A 21,688-nucleotide genomic window follows, 5' to 3' on the forward strand; every position below is an offset into this window, starting at 1 on the left:
TTCTGATTCTGATTTCTAGGTTCACTTGGTGTGTCAGCACTTTATTGATAATTTTGTCGTTTTGTTCTGCTGTTGCAGCGGTGATTTCGACTTAACACTGACAAATGCTTAAACCAAATAACAGAAAGAATGAAGAATTAATTAGAGGATTAAACCCAGATCCACCAAATAGGATCATCCTGCAGACTGTAAACCAGTGGGCCTGTATTAACACATGACTGATATGCTTTCATCAGGAATTAGCCACATCCCATCTACGGGCTGACATGTGTAACAGTTCCCAGATCAGCTGAAATATTCTGTTGTTGTTGTTGTTGTTGTCCATGCAGCTGCCCATTATAACACAGACTTTGTCAAGTCTCTCCCTCTCTCTCCCTCTCTCTCTCTCTCTCTTTTTCTGACAGATATCTATTAAAAGCTGCTGCTGACGTCAAAAGTGTCCGCCATCTTTGAGGAGAACTGCACTGTGCCGTTCTTTCCCTCCCCTCATTGAAGAAGAGCTGAGGAGGAATCAGCCGACGCGCAGTGCCTTTGCACCATCACAGACATATACAGAGAGAGAGAGAGAGAGGAGAGAGAGAGAGAGAGAGAGAGAGAGAGAGAGGGGCTGGGATCGGTTCGCTGTTGAAATACGCAGACATTTCCTCCCATACTGACTGCGGGGCACCGACATCAGGCACAGGTAAGCACAGGACGCACATTTCCTTTCAGATTCTGCTCCATTTCCATCCGAGGCTGTTTTCTGTTTGTCTTTTTGCGCCAAATGTGCTGTTTTTGGTGAAACGTGACTCACCGGACTGCTGTTTCTGCTTATATCCTTCAACGCCACCGAGGCACACAGAGCGTATTTACTCTTCCTGTGTGTTTTCGGATGGTTTTTTAGAGGATAGGGTAGGTGGACGGAGGGCAGGGGAGGCAGAGTGTGACCTCCTGGGTGTGAAATGTGCACGCGCAGTGGATGGATGGATGCGCTGCGCTCCAATGCGTCTGTTCACTGTGGGCGTTTTCAGCACCTTGGACAGAGACACAGCACAGGCGCGCTTTAATGCGAACATTCGGACTGAAATAAGTCCGATGAAGGGGTGTGTGTGTGTGTGTGTGTGTGTGTGGGGGGGGGGGGGGGGGTTTTGGTTTTTGGAAGGGACAGCCATTTTGGGGAGGGCTGTTTGTCGGTGCTGTGTGTGGTGGACAGGTTCTGCTCAGGTTCTCCCTCAGAGCTGGTTTTAGGCAGCAGGTGGAGGGTTGATGTCGCAGCAAGATTGTGATTCGTGAATTCATGTGTCGCACCCATGTCAGCTGTGGAAGTGGGAAACAAAAAAAAAAAACACTGAGGAGGAAAAACAGCATCTGCGGCGGATCTGGGCTGGCAGGGTGGGTTCGGTCAGATTGCAGTGGATGTGATCTGATGGAGAGAGTGTCATGTAATAGTAAACTGCGCCACGGTGAAGTCGGAGGGAGGGAGGGAGCCGATATAAACAGGGGGGAGGGGGGTGGGGGAGGACGGGGAGGGGGCATGATCCAGCTCCACGAATGCGTCGCTTTCTTCTTTATTTCTTTTTACGCAGTGTCTTTGCATCACAGGCGCCTGGAATCCACACTTTTACGTGATCAAGACATGGACTGAAGAAAAAGCTCGAAAATATCTTTTAGGGACGAGCAAGGTGGGCGGGTAGAGAGGGGGGGGGGCTTCAGGCTATAAATGGGGGGTGAGAAGAAGAGCGCCGGGGAGGACCGCGGTGAAACCCGCACTATGACACCCAACCACCCCCACCCCTCCTCCTCCCACACCCGCACATCCATCCATCCGTCCGTCTCCGTGGCGACGCACATCGCTGTCAATGAGTCCCGCGCACGCTGTCTGTCAATTACGCATGGCGCACAATGGCTGTGCTAATTTGGTAGCAGAGCTCCAGTGCTGACAGGAGCGGAGTGGTGCAGCTATGATGCAGAGAGAAAACGTGAGCTAAACAGTAATGATGGTTCCAGCTGTGGTTTATGGGCTGAAGGGAACACTTCAAAGCCACATTTTCAGCTGCAGAACCAGACTCTCTGATGCAGGGTTCAACTAAACACTAAAGTAAAACCATTTTTGTCCATCTTTTGTCCAGGATTTGTTTTTCTTCAAATCTGTCCTTTAAATGAGGTCGAATTTTGATGCAAACAATCCTGTCAGGGTTTGGGGACATGAACTGAGTCCCTGAGCTGCCTGTCACACATGACAGAGTAGAAGAGTCTGATACAGAAATGAAACCAGAGGGTCTATCTATCTATCTATCTATCTATCTATCTATCTATCTATCTATCTATCTATCTATCTATCTATCTATCTATCTATCCGTCTGTCTGTCCATGGTGGTAGTGGCTGACTGATGGTCACTGACAGATGTTGTCTCTTGAGGCTGATTGAATGTTGGAATACTGACTCCAGTTCTGACTCCAGTTCTGACTCCAGTTCTGACTCCAGTTCTTCTAAACCATATCCTTTCCTTTTGCTCTGTGGTCATTGTGTGATACCAAACAGTGACCTTCAAACAGTAGATTTCCTTGTGAGGGCAGCTGTAAATGCGTTGCTGTGGCTCCAGAGGACCCACCAGGCTGTGGACGCTGACAGCTGTGTGTTGATGACAGTGGCAGCTCGTCGCCTGCAGTGTGTGCGAACACGGCCAAACCTCCACAGGATGCTCCAGTTGCCATGACCGCTATACCATATCGCCTTATGCGTCTTACACTGTTTGGACTGCAGAGAGGGAGAGAGGCACAGAGAAACAGGGAGGGGTGGGGGTGGGGGTGGTTGGGTGGGTGATGGTGGGGGTCAGGCCTACACTGCACACACAGACACACACTGTGAAGGGGCAGCGCTGGATAAATGGTGACTCACAACACCATCACCATCCGCTGATTGTTTCCCAGAAACACCCCGGCCATTGTTGGTGTGATGGGGCCGTCTTTACGGCTGCCTCTGAAAAAAGAGCGATGCTGGGGAGCACTCAGTCGACTGGCTGCGCAGTGTGTGTTTAGGTGCAGGTACAGGTCTGATGGGTCCTCTTTAGGAAGCTGCTCTGTTTTACCCTCATGATTAAATGTCACCATAGACTTCCATCATCAAATCCTAATAATGTAAATGTATGAGAACATAGAGCCACGTCATGGTTGAAGAGGATTTATGGAGTGAAAAGTCCTTAACAAGAGCAAAAACTTTCAGTTCATGTCAGTGAGCTTCACAGGTGTGATGGTGCACATTTACAGGACGAAACAGGATCATACATCACATACAGATAAATACACCTGGGAGCAATGGGAAAAATATAGAAAAAAATGAATTAATTAAATTTCTGATAATTAAAAATCCTGACAAAATGAAGACGCAGCTCCCTCCAGATCCAGTAACTATAATGTTGGGTGTGGAACCAACAGGAGTGGAGCTGAGAACCAAACAGAGGAGTGGTGTGAGGTTTGGGTCACGACAGCAGAAACTGGAAGAACAAAACTGATCCGACTCATCAGGCTCATGTTGAAAGACACTGATTATGCAACACTTACATTTGGACAAAATCACATTTTCACTCAAAGCTTTTCTTTTCTTTTTTGTTTTGTTTTGTTTTATTTTGTGTGTGTACATGTGGATGCGGGTGTAGTGTTCTTGTTCTGACATCACATATATTGGATATGGTCTATGACTTTTTTATAAGATAAGATAAGATAAGATATACTTTATTGATCCCCCAAGGGGGAAATTCAAGTGTGTACAGCAGCACAAGACAGTATGCATCAATATAATAGAAATAAAGAAAGAGATAAATGTATATATGTAATATTCTCATCATAGTTCTAATTTCAATAAAGAGAGTTCTTTAAAAAAAATCCTGATAAAAGCGAATAGAACAAACCCATAATTGTTGCTTCCTCTGCATGATGTCCATGTTGAACATTTCCAAAAGCACCATGTCTGTTCTAATAGATGGATTCTGTATTTGTTTTGCCTTTCTGTGGTGCTTTATTTGACTTCAAACAGTGTTTATTCTCATACCAATAATGCACACCAACCCCTGGTATGTGCTGATTTTTGGTTATTGCTGTTTATTTCCATTGTACATGTGAAAACTATATTTCATAGATTTACTAAAAAAACTGTTTCTGAATCATGTTTTGACATGTAGAGAAACACACATAACACAGAAGATAAGACTGTTTTTAGGCCAGTTCTACTAAAAGAGACAGATAGAGAAAGAATAATTAAATAAAATAATAAATAACAATAAAAAGACACAAGAAAATGTCAGCTAATGTTTGTTCAGTGAATTGTGAGTAAATGAACCCCAGCTGTAACGAACATAAACAAACATACAGAACAAACACACACTGAACGCCTCGGACATAAATAGTGTCACATGATCTTAGTTAAGAATTCGGTCACAAATCCTCAGCCTTTACTTGAAACAACATGACCACCACTGATCAGATATATTAGAAAATCAGAAAAAGGATGTGATTTTACATAGTTTTTTCCAAATCTGATGATAACTGTGAAACTAGATGATTAGTTTCTGAACATTAGTGTTTGTAGGCCTTAAATGTCCACAGAGAACGAGAGAAGAAAGTAAAAGAAACACCTGCAATGGGAGGAAAGAAGTAGAAGTATGAGCCTGTTCTAGTGATTTATTTTTATTTATTTATTTATTTATTTATTTACCAGACTTTGATATTAATTCAAAAAATCCAGGTGAAAAAACCTTTACACATTTACTGGAACAAATGTTGATGTGTTCAATACAAAATGTGATCTACACAAACCTGCTGTAAGAACATGTTCTGGTCTCCTATCTGTTTGGATTTGTTTTCTAAATAGGTGTGTGTCTCAGTCAAATGCATAACTGTGTCCTTTTGGTCCATGTTCACTGATGCATGACTCAGTTCCTGCAGGAAAACAGTCACATCCATCATCTCCAAATGGAGCCTTTATCCTGATAATGTCTGTAAAATTACACTATAAAAAAAATCTGTTCTTTAACAGAATTTTCACTGTTTATTTTACAGATTTTTCCTGTATTTTTAAGATACAGGAAAATATCAATGAAATGACAAAAACAGACTGTGATTTTACATGTCAAATGCAAAATAACACAAAAAACTGTAACTGTGAATAACCATAAAATTTACATTTTTTAAAAGATTTTTTTTCCACAGAAAAATACAGTTAAAATACATTTGCAAATGTATCGTAATTTCACAAATATTTATTTTCTATTCATGAGATTAAACTGTTAATTTAAAGTTTAATACTGTAAAAAAAAATAATAATAAAATGAGATAAAATTACTGATAATTAACCGTAACAGAAGTATTTGTTCTGTCAGTTGAACCAGACTTGTTTCTTAATTGACAAATATCTTGTGTAATTACAGGAGGTTTCACAACAAAAATGTTGAATAAATGTATTTTTGTGAATGTATAACATGTATAAGCACTGATAAACTGTCCAAATACAGTTTTTATCAGTGGATTGGACAACTGAGTCTCACTGAAAATTATTTATATATATATTTATAGGGAATTGGATTGTTTTAATACATGAAAATATTTTTTATTAAACATTAAAAAGTCAAAAAAAAAATATGCAAAATCTCATGTAAAGTTAGGGCAAAAAACTGTATTTTAATAATAGAAAATTACTGTATTTTTATGAGATGCTTATTTTCTGTTATTTAAAAGTATTTTTTCGGCGCCCCTGCTGCTGGAATTTTACTGTTTTTTGTTTTTTTTTTACACTTTGTTTTTTTTTTTACAGTGTAAGGAATAAAACCATGGATGGAAACAAAAAGGACATGTGACATTTATGAAACCACTAAACTCTATTCTGTTCATATTTGTGTCAGACATGTGTAGGTGATCAGGTGGATGGTCCATTCACTTCTCCATGGAATGGATCAGTGTTCAACCTTCTCAGTCGTCCTTCTCATTGAACATCTGTTCCTCCTCGTAGATTCCACAGCTGATAGATTTGATGGATAAATATAGTGTGTTGAATATATTTACACCAATAGAATCTCCAAAGTGGACCAGAATATTCTTTTAGATTTGAAAAGTCCAACCTGATGATGTGACTGGATTTTCCACCATGATATTCAAATGAGTTCAGGTCAAAGGTCATGTTAGGTCATTCTATGGAGCTGAATACAGATTAAAGGCACTATTTCACTATTATATGTATGAATGATATAGAAGTGGATCCAACTACATCAGAGCTTTGATGGGATTTTGGGGGAAATATTGGTGGTTGAAGGTGATGTCGAATAGAGCTGAGTTCAACATCTGGAGGTTTAGAGAGTTGGACAAGATCAAAATATGGAATCAGAAGATGGATCCAACTGGGAATCACACAGACGACTGTTTCTGAGGAAGTCTAGGACAGTGGGACAGGAAGGGACCAAGGTTATTATCGTTAACGAAAACTAACGAAATGACCAAAACTAGAATTGTAAAAACATTTTCATTAACTGAAATAAATAAAAACTATAATTAAAAGAAAAAAAAAAAAAACGCTAACTAACTGAATCTGTATTGTGTGTTTACAAAACTAACTAAAACAGATAAAAATTATGGATAAAATTCACTTCGTTTTTGTTTTTGTCAATGTCAGATTGATATGAAATCAATTTATTTCCCTCAAGCAATTTTCTCTGCTGGCACCGTATGATATTTAAGGGTCCGTCACTTGTGTTCACTTGTGGTTTCCAGTCGTCTTCTGGTCCCCACTCTACCTGGAAACATGGAGACTAAAGCAGCAGAGTCCTGTCTGGGATTGATTTGAATACGACCACAGAGAAGAAGAGAAAAGATATAAAAAACTAAAATTAAACTAAAACTAAGCATTTAGAAAAAAACATGAAAACTAATAAAAACTAGCAAACCTGCTCTAAAAACGAATTAAAACGAACTGAATTAGAGAAAAAAAGTCAAAACTAAATAAAACTAAACTAGAATGAAAAGTCTAAAACTATTAGAACCTTGGTGTGGACAGAACGGACACACAGCCTTTGTTGTTGTCATTTGTTGTCATCACAGCAGTTTCACTCCTGACGTCTGTCCTGCTGTAATGAAGGAAACTGGGTTTTTTATTGTTTCCTGCTTTGGAAATTTTCCTTTTTGGGATCACTAACCAGCGGGACCTGACTATTACATCCAAATCCTTTTTTTTTTTTCCAACATTGTCACGGTGCTCTTTTTGGCTGCGTTCACACTGCAGGTGTTAATGCCCAATTCAGATTTTTGGGTGAAATCTGATTTGTTTGTGTGCTCGCTCATATTCCACATTAAATGCAACTTCTATCAGTTTTGAGTCTGGACTGAATGTGACCCTGAAGTGACCCACATGCACTAAAGAGGTCCTGAAGTGACCCACATGCACTAAAGAGGTCCTGAAGTGGCCCACATGCACTAAAGAGGTCCTGAAGTGACCCACATGCACTAAAGAGGTCCTGAAGTGACCCACATGCACTAAAGAGGTCCTGAAGTGGCCCACATGCACTAAAGAGGTCCTGAAGTGACCCACATGCACTAAAGAGGTCCTGACAAAATACGAGACCACGCAGACACACGCTGTGTTTACAAAAGGAAATATGGTTTTCCTCTGCTCCTCCTCCTCCTGGGACGAAGAATTGTAACGTTTATCGCATTTTAATGATGTAAAAGTCGGATGAATGTAATCTGGCCCTTCAGACTGAAGTCGTATTGCAAATGAGAAAACTAGCTCAATGACGACAGATAGGAAAATTATAGATGTTGTGACCTTGCTGTGACCTTGAACTTTGTCCTACTGGGACCAAAATGGACTGGGTTGGTCCCAGGGCCTAGGCCTATCTGTGGGGAAGATCTGGGAAAGATGGGGGGAAGAGTTTTACACTAAAGTTGATAAAAACAAACAAACAAAGCAAAGTGATCACATTACCTCCTGGTGGAGGGAATAACATGAATATCAGATACATATCAGATTTAGGACCACATATGAAAGTGGTCTGGGTCAGATTTAGGACCGCATATGAAAGTGGTCTGGGTCAGATTTAGGACCACATATGAAAGCAGTCCGGGTCAGATTTAGGACCACATATGAAAGCAGTCCGGGTCAGATTTAAGACCGCATATGAAAGTGGTCCGGGTCAGATTTAGGACCGCATATGAAAGTGGTCCAGGTCAGATTTAGGACCACATATGAAAGCAGTCCGGGTCAGATTTAGGACCACATATGAAAGTGGTCCGGGTCAGATTTAGGACCGCATATGAAAGTGGTCCGGGTCAGATTTAGGACCACATATGGAAGTGGTCTGGGTCAGATTTAGGATCACATATGGAAGTGGTCTGGGTCAGATTTAGGACCACATATGGAAGTGGTCTGGGTCAGAGTAGTGCTGTTTCTGTCACAGATCAGATCCAGGTCACATTTGCCTTCAGTCTGAACGGAGCCTTGGCCTTCTGCTGTTTGGTGTCGACAAAGCGCCGTGTCTGTTCAGCACAAGCGACCACGTGGTTTAAGCTTCGAAAGAGATGCATTCAGTGTCAGGTTTTACACTTCCCACATGAAGTAACACTTTTAGAAAAGGACGAGGCGTGGACGGGGCCTTTGAGCAGAGGCAGAACCGCTACAACACACACGACTGGAACGCGTTAACGTACTACTGGACTGGGTTAAGTCTGGAGGCGGAGCTGCAGTTCCGGACCACGTCGTCAGTGACTCTGCATGTAAACAAAAACACAGAAACAAAATGGCTGCTCCCGAGGCCCATGAGGAGCCGGCCGTTGCATCTTAAACTGACTCCCAGCTTGGGTCTGAAGGCCTCTGCAGCGCTTCGCCGGCGTTGTGGGGGTTCAGTGTGTTTGGAGCGCTTTAATCCTGTTCAAACCGGTCGTTCACTGACACAGGTCAACAAAACTGTCACAAATCTCTTCTGTTCTCACAACAAAGCCTCTAAATTTAGATTTTTTTCATCCTACCTTGTTTGCTCTGACAGCAAGAGAACGTTACCTTCCAAGTGACGCTTCTGAAGTTGGTTTTGGAGCGGCGACACTCAAACCCTCCGTTGTTTTAGCTTTTTTTTGAGCCACATTTCTGCGACAGATCCCCTGGTGCTGTCATCGTCCTGGAAGGCGATTAGAAGTGGGGGGGGGGGGGGGCAGAAAATGGGAACGCAACTCAAGAAACAAAAAACAGACAGAGAGACGGGCTGCCAGGTTGAATCAATGCAACAGCCGCCTGCACGTCCAGCCTGCGAGGACATGATGTGGTAAATGTCACATGTCTAAGAATAGACGGCAGGCCTGGACTCATGCAAGCCCATATTTTACAAAACACACGTTTGTGTGCAGAAATGGAGACGCAGCGCATCAGTTTCATATCGATCCTCAGACTCAGACGTATCACTTTCACCACAGAACTAGACTGGTCGGCAGTGGTGCTGTTTTAGAAACTGTACACCGACTGGAGCTTCCATTTTCAGAATAAGAGCATGCACAGACAGCTTTATTTATTGATTTATTGCAGAATTTTTAAACTTTTTTTTTTAGACTTTATTTTCCAATTTTCAAATAAGCATCTACATCAGCATAGGACATATGAACTATAGTCCAAACTAGTCCAAACCCCACCCACCCTAAAAGAGAGACAGAGAGGAAAGGGGGCACTCAGACTGTCTTTTATCATGAAAAAAAGACAAATAAAATAAGAGTCAGATGCATAATAGTTGTGTTAATAGTCTGACTTTTTGTTATGATACCAAGGGTTTCATGGGGATAGAAGGGAAAAAAGAGGAGTACAGACATCTACACTGTAAAAAATAATCTGTAATTTAACAGAATTTTCACTGTTTATTTTACAGATTTTCCTGTATTTTTAAGATACAGGAAAATATCAATGAAATGACAAAAACAGACTGTGATTTTACATGTCAAATGGAAAATAACATGAAGAAACTGTAACTGTGAATAACCATAAAATTTCCATTTTTTAAAAGAAATTTTTTCTTTTTACACAGAAAAATACAGTTAAAATACATTTGCAAATGTATCGTAGTTTCACAAATATTTATTTTCTATTCATAAGATTAAACTGTTAATTTAAAGTTTAATACTGTAAAAAAAAACAAACAGATAAAATTACTGACAATTAACGGTAACAGAAGTATTTGTTCTGTCAGTTGAACCAGACTTGTTTGTTAATTGACAAATATCTTGTGTAATTACAGGAGGTTTCACAACAAAAATGTTGAATAAATGTATTTTTGTGAATGTATAACATGTATAAGCACTGATAAACTGTCCAAATACAGTTTTTATCAGTGGATTGGACAACTGAGGCTCACTGCAAATTATTTATATATATATATATATATATATATATATATATATATATATATATATATATATTTATAGGTAATTTGATTGTTTTAATACATGTAAATATTCTTTATTAAACATTAAAAAGTCAAAAAAAAAAAGCAAAATCTCATGTAAAGTTAGGGCAAAAAACTGTATTTGAATTCTGGAAAATTACTGTATTTTTATGAGATGGTTATTTTCCGTTATTATCAGTATTTTTTCGGCATCCCTGCTGCCAGAATATTACTGTTTTTTTACTTTTTTTTTTTTTTTTTTTAACGGTGTACTGGAAGGAGATGCCTTGACTGAAACTTACAGAAGTGAAATCCTTAGCCTTTTCATCTCTTCTGTACCTAAGCTTTGCAGACACAGTGCATGGGTTTCATATCGATCCTCAGACGTGTCACTGTCACCGCTGAACTAGACTGGTCCTCAGTGGTGCTGTTGTAGAAACCATCTTTACACCAACCCTAGCCTCCATTTTCAGAATAAAAGCATGTATAGTCATCTTATCCCTGCGTCAGTGAAGCATAAAGTGGTCATTTCGTCTGCTTGGGTCAACATGAATACGCCCTCCGCTCTGTCGATTACAGGCTTTGTGTGTTCAGGTGCTCGGACAATGAGCCTGAGGACCAATCAGCTGTCTGCAAACACCGCCGGACTGTGGTTCAAGGGTCAGTTCAGTGGTTTGTTCTGGTTTGTTTTTTTTATTCCTGTTGGTGTGGTGTTGCTGTGGGATGCCCGTTCGGGGGGGTGGGGGGGTAGGTGGGTGGGTTAAATTTATGATGCTGCAGTGCAGTTGGCTGAGGGTTAGCGGCTGCAGGTTCACCTCTGCAGTGTTTTTGCAGCAGTGAAGTCTTCAGAGGGTCATGGATTCCCAGTTTGGTGGAACACAGGCGGGTCTGCTTTGAACAGGATGCGGTCTGAGTGCTGCAGTACAGGATGCATGGGCTCCACAGCCGGCTGATCCGGTCTGTGATGCATCTGCTGTGGACTGTTTGCTCTGCAGACACTGACACTGCCGTTTTTCCTCCTGTTTAGGTTTTACACTTAGTTTCATCATGTTTTTGGAATAGAGCTGGGCAGTAAAACAATAAGGATCATTTTTGCAATATATATATTTTTATCTAGTCTTTTCTCTTTTGGGATTTGTTTCCATAAGCCCCTGTTCTGGGAATATTCCACCTTTATTCTGAACCGTCGTCTGTGTAAATGAAAAATGGTGGATCGTGTGATGCTGTCTCTTTTTTTTTTTTTTAATTAGTGATAGTTAACAAGACATTGTGGATTGAAAAACAACAACACATAAACAAAAGGAAAATCAAACAAATAAACAAACCAAAAACAACAACAACAACGACGTCATCATATTACAGTGAAAATTATAATAAATGTAAAGAGCAACTAAACAATAAAGACTGATTAGGGGTGATAAGGAAAAGGGGAGGGGGTGTGAATGAAAGAGAGAAAGAGAGAGGGGGTAGATAATAATTGTAATAACACAAAAATATAATAATAATAATCATCATCATCATCATCAGTTTATATTTTGAACAAAATTTTCTAATAAAGATTTGTGATTTGAAATATATCAAAGTTAAATGTATGTTGTTTATTTACAGAGTTTTTAAAATATAAACAGACACCTTTGGCACAGGAACAAATTTAGCCTCTTTTTTTCAGGGAGTACTCCACTGTAAAAAGTTGGAGAACCACTGCCCTATGGGAACTTCAATACACCAAGATATTAAAAATATCCTTATTATCCCGCCCCCTAATTTATCCCTAAGATTTTTGGCTAATTTATCCCAAAATACAGTAGATTGTGATATTTTATTCAATAAAGTATTTTTCATGTATAATTTGGACTGTTGTAATAACAGTTTTTGTAAAAGGCAAAATTAAAATAATAAAAAATAATAATCCCAGTAGTCTAATTTGCTAGTATTATTGTAGCGGCGGAGGCAGCAACAATACAACAAGTTAAATAATTTAATATTTGTAATAATGTATTTGTATCAATTACTATCAGTTTGATTTTATATGATTTTTTAAAAATTAATATGGCTATGGGGGGGTGCTGATGTTGTCTCTTTTTAATGTTTTTAATGTTGAATTTTATATTTGACCCTGTTTTGCTGATTCATTTAGACTGACATACACGATGTAGTTTTATTCCATTCCTTCATTTGTGCATTGATCGGACTCCATCATGTTCTGTTATTTCTGCCCTCTCCACTATGATCCATCCACAGTTCTTCATGTTTTGGTGTTTGCTGTACTTCTTTTATTGTGTTGTTTTCTCTGTTTTTATTCTGCTGTTGTGCACTTTTGCTTCATCTGTCAAAGCACTGTGGAAAGTCAGTGTTTAAAGGTGCTACATAAATAAAGTTATTATTATTATTATTATTATTATTATTATTATTATTATTATTATTATTATTATGATGATGTAATCCTCTGGAGTTAACAGAGCCCTGCTAAAGGTGGACTCAGGGTTCAGGAACACTATGTAACAGGAACACCTCTGGTTTCAACCAAGGTGGGACGTTTTGATGACGTATTACGTGTGCGACCTCCGCACCAGAGGGATTTAAAAATGAGCACGAGCCGTGTACAGTAAACAAACATATCAGTGGGGCTGTGTATCGGCAAGAATCTGGCGATATGATACAAATCACAATACTAGAATCACAATACGATATATCATGATATATCATGATACTGTTACAAAGGCAATTTTTTTTTTTTTTTTTTTTAATGATTATTTCCTGGAAGAATTGAACTACACCAGAAATCTGCACAAATACTAAACACATTTTTATTTGATCACAACAGGACCTAATTCTGTATCACAGTCTTTTCCTGTGTTAAATTCTGTTTTACAGACATTCCAGTTTCAGATCCTGTTCAAATGTTCAGATTCTATTAGTTCAGAACCAACACCAGAACATTATTTGAGTTCAATCCCAACAAAGGAACTCCCATCTGCCTCTCAGACAGAAAAAATGCTTTTAGGAGGCTTCAAATAACCATTATTTAATAAAACAGTGTTACATAATAATAAATAAGATAGAAACAATAAAGAAAACCAAGAAAACAGAAATGAACCTCCACCATATTTGCATTTGGATAGACACCTAAAAATATCGACACAGTACTTTTTAATATCGATACAGTATTGTGAAATGAAATCTCGCAATATATTGCAGAACCCATATTTTCTAACAGCCCTACATACCAACGCCACCAGACAGATGTGGAACTGAGGAGACGCCGAGAAGACGCTCAGACGCTCGGTTTGAGTTTGAATTCAACTTCACATCTGCGCTGATCAAACAAACATGGCTGCGCTCTGTCCGTCCTCCTTTGTTGTTTTTAGAGCTAACACCGCTACGCTCGGGGTATTTCCGACGCGGAAGTTCTACGTCCCACTATCTGCAGCGTTGCGTCTCCGCCCCTTTAATTCCGTAACACAGTTCCGCTGTGTGAAAGTCCAGCCTGTCTCACCTCTGTTCCTCCTTCGGTGGAAACCAGACAATGGAGAAAAAAGGTAGATCAACATCTGACCGTTTTTCCAGGATCTCTGTGTAAAAGTAGCTAATCCACTGAAAAATGTTCAATGTTTTGCTAAATGTTATGATAGTTGGATGATGTTTTCTCGCAGATGTTCTGTTGGGCTGTTTTGGCTGCATTTTATCCATGATGATGAAGGTTTCGTGTCTGATTTTTTAGAATTATTGTTTGAAAAGATGTTGTCCAGTTGTGTTTGTGTGTCTCTTTATTTAGGCGGGACAGTGCACTTTAATGAACACATTTATACATTCCATTTCAGTATAAACATGTAAATATGCTGAAGTTAGCGCCGATGCTAATTTTCATCCGCAGTCCCCACATAATAAATAACAGAGATCCGTGCGATACAAAACAAAACAATACAGTGTAATAAGTGCAGTACAGAGTAAGACAGTGTAATACACTGCAAAACAGAACAGTTCAATACACTACAATGTAGTACATGTGGAGAACTAAAAGAAACATTTACTATTTAAAGGACAGTACACTACTATACCTGACATTACAGTAAAAATGACATTTATGCCTATGTGTCAGAGATTTTTGGTCTCTTGTTTGGGAATCAAAAACTGGAGTTGTGTTTTACTAGAGGAATATCTGTTTATATTTGTGTTTATTAAGAAGACCCAGTGTTTAGTCTCAGACTGAAAAAGTGAATGAAACTTTGATTTTATGAGTTGAACTTAAATATTATCAGAGGTGTGAGAAAATATCGGTGTCGCAACGTATTGCGATATTTCACTTCACGATACTGCACGGATATTAAAAAGTACTGTATCGATATTTTTAGGCATTTATTCAAATGCAGACATGGCGGAGGTTCATTTTTGTTTGTTTTTCCAGCTCTTTTATTTCTATATTCACATGGGTTTTTTGCTCTGTTGTTTTTTTACTACAAATGTACTATTGTGATACTGCAGGTCGTAAATGTAATTTTTTTAAACTGATAACGCTGTTTGTTAAATAATGGATAATTCAAGCATCCTAAAAGCACTTTTTACTGTCTGAAAGAGGCAGATGTTTGGGTTTTTTATTGAGAATGCACAAAAATAATGTTGTGACGTTGGATGATTCAGGGACTGAACACTATGGATTCTTTTCACAATAGAATACGAACACTTAAGCAGGATCTGAAACTGTAATGCAGTGGTTCCACCCTTTTTTGGCTCATGACTCCACTTTAACATCACAAATTTCTGGTGACCCCAGACATTCAAAACAGAGACTTTTTTCTCTTGGAGATGTCTTAGCGGGACCAGGCTGCGATTTATTTGAACTTGATTTTTATTAGGAAAAATGTGTGGTGTTTTAATTATCATGAAATATATATATAATATTGAATCATTAAAAAAATATTTTTTATTAGTAATTTATTTACTTGTTGTTGTTTTTTTTATCAATTACTAGAAATTTCAGACGACCCCATATGAATTCCAGGCGACCCTACATGGGGTCCTGACGCCAAGGTTGAAAAACACACTGTAATATGTGTATAACATTATTTATTTATTCATTTATTTATTTGTGGGGTTTTTTGTACTGGTAAAGCCACGTGTTAAAACTTTATTTATTTAAATGCTGCACTATAAGTTTTTCCAGAAATTAATCTTTAAAAAAAAAGAAACAAAACAAAAAATGTGACCTTGTTAACAGTATCGTGATATATTGCGATATATCGTATCATGATCCTAGTATTATGATGTGTATTGTTTGGCCAGATTCATGCCGATACACAGCCCTAAATATTACTGATGCAGCTTTGTGTACTTTGTGACACAAATATAAAAAAAATCAAACCAAATCAGTCACCGTGCGCCGTCCAGTTTCTTCAGTCAAGCCCAAAAATCAAAAATCAGCCAAGAATCAGAAATGATCTGATCCATTTTAATAGTTACCAACTCACTTGAACATTCTGGTCTGAATCACCCACATCTGCTTTGTTTTATCGGTTCAAACTGAGCTTTAATGCACAAACACAGAAGCTCTTCAGTCTGTACATTCTGGATAGGACTCCAGTATTTGGTGCAAAACTCAGATTGCAGTTATTACATTTTGCAGTATTACAGGTTGCGATTGCTCTTGTGATTCGTGTCTAATTGCTTGGTTTTTGAGGAAAATGCAGATTAGCAACAAATTAGCACGTTCAGTTCTAACATACAAACTTAAACTAGAAGAAAAAATACAAAAACGAATACATACGTTGAGTAGTGACTTTTATTCATGAGGTTTTACATTGTACTTCTCTCTGCTCAGTGTCACTAAATCTAAAATATCACCAAAAAACAGGGGTTATGTTTAATTTATGTATTTTTGTGTAAATGTCTGTAATTAGATGATCCTTAATCTTCACATATTTGGACTTTTATATTAGAGTCTTATGTGATTATATCGTTACACAGGCTGATATTGAAATCATGCAGTCCTACCTCTGAGTTAAATTAAAATGAAAACTAAAATGAGCAGTGGAGAAAAAATGGCATTAACTGAAATAAAAATAAAAATGATAGGATAATTCCATTTAAAAAAAAAAAAAAAACAACTACAATGAACAACCACATAAACATGAAATACAACTGCAGGTCATATCTGTGTAATTTTATTTTCTATTAATGATTCACAAACAAGAATAACTTTGCACATTATAAGACATTTAATAAACATTGCATTTGATATCATGCATTTTTTTTATCTATAGGATCAAATAAGACCAGGCTTTTTCTAAAACTAAACACTGACGTTAAATTAAACTAAAACGCTCAAACTAGTCTGTTTATATATACATACATATACATATATATATATATATATATATATATATATATATATATATATATATATATATATATATAATTCTGCACAAAAGGCAACGGTTGAGTCCAGCTATACCTGAATATTTTCTCATCGTTTCATAAAAACAGCAAAAACAAAGATTAAAAAGCAAATTAAACTCAAATTAATTAAACAAATGAATTAAATGTGCCTGCTGTTCATCTTTTACCCTCACTAGTGTTCTAAGAAAAGTTCAAGCAGTAGATCTCCATTACAGTTTTTTAATTTTAATTTTTCCGTTTGTGCAGTGGCTCAGAAGAGGCCGTTAGTGCTGCTAATTGGATATTTTTTTATGGTCAGAGGTGTTCCTCATCCTCTGGGTCCACCTAACGGCTTTGTTTTTATGACGTCTCAGATATTGTACAGACTGTTACATGAAACTGACGACTGTGAAGGAACACTGTAAAAAAAAAAAAAAAAAAAAACGTTAAAAAAAAAAAAAAAGAAAAGGTATTATTCCGGCAGCAGGGGTGCCGAAAAAATCCTGGAAAAAAACGGAAAATAACCATCTCATAAAAAAATGGTAATTTTCCAAAATTAAAATACAGTTTTTTGCCCTAACTTTACATGAGATTTTGCAGATTTTTTTTTACTTTTTAATGTTTAATAAAGAATATTTACATGTATTAAAACAATCCAATTCCCTATAAATATATATAAATAATTTTCAGTGAGACTCAGTTGTCCAATCCACTGATAAAAACTGTATTTGGACAGTTTATCAGTGCTTATACATGTTATACATTCACAAAAATACATTTATTCAACATTTTTGTTGTGAAACCTCCTGTAATTACACAAGATATTTGTCAATTAACAAACAAGTCTGGTTCAACTGACAGAACAAATACTTCTGTTACTGTTAATTGTCAGTAATTTTATCTCGTTTTTGTTTTTTGTTTTTTTAATCGTATTAAACTTTAAATTAATAGTTTATTCTCATAAATAGAAAATAAATATTTGTGAAATTACGATACATTTGCAAATGTATTTTAACTGTATTTTTCTGTGAAAAAAGAAAAAATGTCTTTTAAAAAAATGCAAATTTTTGGGTTATTCGGTTACAGTTTTTTCGTGTTATTTTCCATTTGACATGTAAAATCACAGTCTGTTTTCGTCATTTCATTAATATTTTCCTGTATCTGAAAAATACAGGAAAAATCAGTAAAATAAACATTGAAAATTCTGTTAAATTACAGATTTTTTTTTACAGTGAAGTGTGAGACTGAAACCTCCACATCCAAATAAATATGAAAAATGTAAGAAGACGAAAATCTGCGACCGGTGTAATCAAAGACAGGATTATGCAGAAGAACATAGCTGCTGCTGCTTTGACATTCCCTGCTGGGATTCCATCAAACCTGATCTAAGAAAACACATCTGCTGCCTTTCCATCTCCACACACTGAGATTTACGACATCGTAAAACAAGGGAGCTTGAGCGTCTAATTCCAAACATGTTGCCGAGTGTTGCCTGTGCAGAGCTGATTGCTTGGGTGATTGTTGCTGGGGTGTTCATCTGCCCCCCCAGCTCACAGACCCCCCCCCACCCCCACCATAAACCCCCCCTCCAAGCCCTACCTGTCGTGTTTTACGTGTCACACAGCGTATCTTTACAGCCTTCTGGCAGCGTGCACGTCATCTGTAATAGCTGTGTGGTAATAAATGCACCCCTGGGTGACTCTGTGGGGGGGGGGGGGGGGGGGGTGATGCAGCCAGGACGTGTTTCCACTCAGAGGAGGCTGTGAGGGCGTTGGCACAACCCACTGGTGTATGTATGCATGTATACTGAATTAGTCCTTAGGTGCAGGTCCACGTACATACATAGCATGTGATGACAGAATAATAATATACATTTGACTGTCTTCAATCCCAGAGGATAAATCCACTCCTGTAGCTGTGGAAACATTTCACTATGGTAGTCATTCTCATATAGGGGTACGCATACCCCCAGGGGTATTTGGAAGAAGCCCAGGGGGTACTTGACGTTAAAAAATAAACAAACAAACAAACAAAAAAAAAAGCATTAAATCATATCCTGAATACAAAATAAATAATGAGAATTAATGCAGAAATATAAACACAATAAACACATTCATATAATAAAATTAACACTTCTCATTTTATTACGTTTCAATATTTTTATTTTTTATATTTTTATTGTGAATCATCGTGTTTAAGCTTTGGTAACATTTTAAGTACATTTCGGCTAAAATTTCTTTAGGGGGTCAAATGCCATTTTTGTCTAAACAAAAACAGTTGTCCTAAAGTCATAGAAGTGTGTGTAAATAATGCTAATCCATTTGTGCACAGACTACTGATATTCTTTGACAGTGGAACCTATATTTTCATAAATATTGGATTTGGAATAGCACGTGGATGTGAAAACTTTTGCTGGTGGACGGACGTGACATTACCCATGATGCTCTGGTCAGTACCAGTACTTTATTAGGAATAAACTTATAGACTTACTATTGATAATTCTGCTCTTCTTCATAAATGTTAATATTGTGGATCTAAAACAATAGCAGCTTAACAACAGAGACGTTAGAGTGGAGCTTTTTCTACCCCCAAAAATGCTGTTAGTGTCTAAACCAGGGGTGTTGAACTCATTTTCTTCTGGGGTCCACATTCAGCCCAATTGAATCTGCAGTGGGCCGGACCAGTCCAATAATAACATGATAACCAATAAATAATGACAACTCCAAAATGTTTTAGTGCAAAAAAATAACATTCAATCATGCCAATATTTACATTTACAAACTATCCAAACAAAAAGGATGTGAATAACCTGAAAAATGAAATTTGTAAGAAATGTAAGTACAATTTTATCAATATTATACCTTGACTTATCATTCATACATGTGCATTACAGATCAGATCAACAAAGGCACAAAACATTTAGTCACAGGCAGAATATTGTTAAAACTGCACTTAATTTTCTTTAGACATTTCAGGTTGTTCATATTTCTTCAGGTTATTCACATGTTATTGTTAAAGGATAGTTTCTTAATGTAAATATTTGCATAATTTAATGTTTTTTGCACTAAATCTAAGGAAAAAAATGGTGTTGTCATTATTTATAGGTTATTATGATATTATTTTTGAGTTTGATGCCCTAACTTGCACTTTGCAAATTCATCTTGTGGGCCGGACTGGAACCTTTGGCGGGCCAGTTTTGGTCCCCGGGCCGCATGTTTGACACCTGGCGTCTAAACCAAATGCACATCTGATCAAATCTTTTGTCGTTTTCACCTGAGTGCGCTGTCATGTAAGGTGTCACATGGTCCTAAAAGCTCCGTTCACTCAGTCTGACATACGCTGTGCCTCTGTTTCTCGGTTTATCCTTTGTATTCTCACCCTCTGTATTTGCAGAGGACGTCCCATGAGCAGAGGTCCTCCTGCGTCTGTGTCGGACTCAAACAGGTCTTAGCCTCGTCCCTCCTGTCCTGTGGCCCAGCTCAGACAGTCCTGTTGACAGGTTCCTGGGGTTTCCACTGTTGTCTCTTTTTGCTCCACTTGTCGCTTGTTTCCAAGGAGCAGGGAGCTGGCTGATAAGAAGAACCAATAGGAAGAGGGATGTGGGGGAGGGGGAGGGGGTTGTTCTGCTTTAAATCACCAGGCCTGCCCTTGTCTTCACCCTCCTCTATCTCCTCTCTATTAGTAAATGTAGCTCTGACATCACCTCCAAGCAGCCATAAACAGGAAGATGACGTTTTTACTCAAGTACAACCTGAGAATGGATTCACTCACTGGTGTCAAACATGCGGCCCGGGGGCCAAATCTGGCCCACCAAAGGGTCCAATCCAGCCCATGGGAGGAATTTGTGAAATGCAAAAATTACACTGAAGATATTAAACAATCAGTGGTGTCAAAATCCTTTTAATTCAGGTTCCACATACAGACCCATACAGTCCAATTACAGTTACAGTTACACAGTTGGATTTCAAGTGGGTCAGAACCAGTAAAATATGATCATAATAGCCTATAAATAATGACAACCCCAAATTTTCTCTTTTTTGGTTTAAAAAAGTAAAATTACATGAAAATGTTTACATTACCAAAATATACTTTCACAAAAATGTGAATAATCTGAGCAAATATGAACAAACAGAAATGTCTGAAGAAAAGTAAATGCAATTTCACCAATATTCTGCCTGTTACTAAATGTTTTGTGTGATTGAAATGCACATGTGTAAATGATAAACTGTTAAACTGAGGCAGAATATTGTTAACATTGCACTTGTTTTTCTTCAGACAATTCAAGTTGTTCATGTTATTCAGATTTTTAAGGAAACTTTTTAGATGTAAACCTGATCAGAATATAATTTTACTTTTTTCACTGTTATTATTTTCCTGGTCTGGCCCACTGCAGATCAAACTGGGCTGAATGTGGAGCTGAACTAACAGGAGTTTGACAGCCCTGGATTCACTGGACAGCTTTCCCACATTCACATGTACACAGGTCATCATGTGGAAGGACTTTATGAGAACAGGTAGAATATCTAACACTTCCCATCATAAGTCACTTTTCCATTGGACATCTGCACAAAACTGTACCAATATTTACTAAATGTTGAAAAAACAGAAGTGCGTAATGTTGGTTTTTCCAGTAAACCACAAATACAATGATTTGTTTATTTATTATCGCGAGGTGACATGTCAAACCTCAGTCATATCCTCAGTGTCATGAATCTGTTCGTCTGTCACTACTCAGCTGGATCTCTTGCATTACGGTGAACACTTTCTTAGTTCCATCCACCACAAACAAACCATGTGTTTACAAACCGAGCCAGGAGAGAACTCAGGCATCTGAGGAATTTTGTTGCAACGTGCATTGTGGGAAGCGAAGGCTTGCGCAGCCACCTGACAGCAGCAGCTGGAACTGACACGACGGACAACAGACGGAAACGGCAGGA

At 38.1% G+C, this 21,688-nt stretch overlaps 1 pseudogene; it reads left to right on the plus strand.

Annotated features, from left to right (window-relative positions):
• Positions 1-474: 474 nt before the first annotated feature.
• The window catches only part of LOC115414771 (synaptosomal-associated protein 25-A-like), a 103,130-nt pseudogene continuing 81,916 nt past the window's right edge, over positions 475-21,688 (plus strand).

The sequence above is a fragment of the Sphaeramia orbicularis genome, chromosome 24 (assembly GCF_902148855.1).
Source record: "Sphaeramia orbicularis chromosome 24, fSphaOr1.1, whole genome shotgun sequence".
In the NCBI taxonomy this organism is placed as follows: domain Eukaryota; kingdom Metazoa; phylum Chordata; class Actinopteri; order Kurtiformes; family Apogonidae; genus Sphaeramia; species Sphaeramia orbicularis.